This window comes from Penaeus monodon, chromosome 1, assembly GCF_015228065.2.
Source record: "Penaeus monodon isolate SGIC_2016 chromosome 1, NSTDA_Pmon_1, whole genome shotgun sequence".
NCBI lineage: Eukaryota > Metazoa > Arthropoda > Malacostraca > Decapoda > Penaeidae > Penaeus > Penaeus monodon.
Window position 1 is genome coordinate 5,630,956 of NC_051386.1, and position 1,780 is coordinate 5,632,735.

Sequence of the window (1,780 nt, forward strand, 5' to 3'; positions counted from 1 at the left end):
ATTATTATTATTATTATTATTATTATTATTATTATTATTGCTATTATCATTATTATTAACAATAATAATTATAATAATAAAGATAGTAATTATAACTATAATAGCACTAACGAGAATCAAAAGTCCTAATAACCGGTAATTTAACAAAAGTTTTTTCCCGAATTCGCGTAAAAAGTCTGCAGCTTTCCACTTCGTAGGCAGGAGAGAGCATCCCCTTCGCTCAAGCATATGCCCCGTGATTGGGAAAAGTTAACAGTCGTGGGAAGCTCTTAATGCAGTCTCAAGGCAGAGAGTCCACGGATGAATTGTTCGTTTTTTTGTGCTTAAAGGAAAGGGTCTATCTTAATAAAAGTGTAAATTTCGTGTGATACGGGATTTTAATATGTTCTTGTCTTTTCTTTTAGAGATTCGCAGTTTTAAATTGAATTTTCATATTTTAGAATGAATAATGAACACTCATTTTTTTTTTTTTTTTTTTTTTAATTGTCAGACTTGTATAAGTGTTGAATGATTTTTTTTTCTTTACGTTCATCGAATTCTACCCCCCCCAAAAAAAAAAAAATAATAAAAATAAATAAATAAATAAGAAATAATAATAACAGAAAAAATACGATTAAAATGATACTTTGATGAAGAGGCAAATCGCTGCACGAGGGAAGCAAGCGAATTGATAAATCCATGAAAACTGGCAGCGCGGAAGGCGTCTCAACGCTCTTTGTTGGAAAGCGCGCCATTATTGACAGCTTTCTGATCAAGAGAGTGATTTTTATTGACTGCATTTTAGGGCTTGGCCGGAATGCTTCACTGAATGGTAGCGTACTGGCGAAGGTGTTTTATTTCTTTTTCGTGTGCCACTTGTCTTTTTGTTCTCAGTTTTATCTTTTATTTGTTATTATTATTTTTTTCTATTCCCCCAAATCTCCGTGAACCGCAATGCAGAAGGTGGATATTGAAGGTATCCTGTCAATATCGTCTGTCTAATTAGCTATTTGTTTCATATAATATATGGAAATACATAATCAGAATCCCTTGTTTGTAATTACCTTTTCTTCTTCTTTACTTCGATCATCAAGCTGAAGGTCCTAGATTTTACAGCTTCCATCAAGAAAAATATACTTACTATTCAGCGAAACGACTGAGGATAGTCTAGTGTATTTGACCATCTGTCTCAATTGAGAGAGTCTCCTGAGAATATTGATATATTGCAAATCAGAAAATCTGGAACTGGAGCTGACTACTTTCATGTTTATAAACTTAGATTGGCCCTGAGTAATCTTTTAAACTTTGATTGCACATGTTGTCTGGCTTGAGCTTTGAGGCTTAGGGAACAAAACCATTCAGACAACAGATATGCTCTCTATTTCTCACTTTCCTTCTCTCTCTCTCTCTCGCTCTCTCTCTCTCTCTCTCCCTCTCTCTCTCTCTCTCTCTCTCTCCTCTCTCTCTCTCTCTCTCTCTCCTTTCTTTCTCTCTCTCTCTCTCTCTCTCTCTCCCTCCTCTCTCTCTTCTCTTCTCTCTCCTCTCTCTCCCTCTCTCCTCTCTCTCTCTCTCTCTCTCTCTCTCTCCTCTCTCTCTCTCTCTCTCCTCTCTCTCTCTCTCTCTCTCTCTCTCTCTCCTCTCTTCTCTCTCTCTCTCCTCTCTTTCTCTCTCCTCTCCCCTCTCTCTCTCTCTCTCTCTCTCTCTCTCTCTCTCTCTCTCATCTCTCTCTCTCTCTCCCCTCCTCTCTCTCTCTCTCTCTCTCTCTCTCTCTTTCTTTCTCCCGCCCTTCTCCCTCTGACCC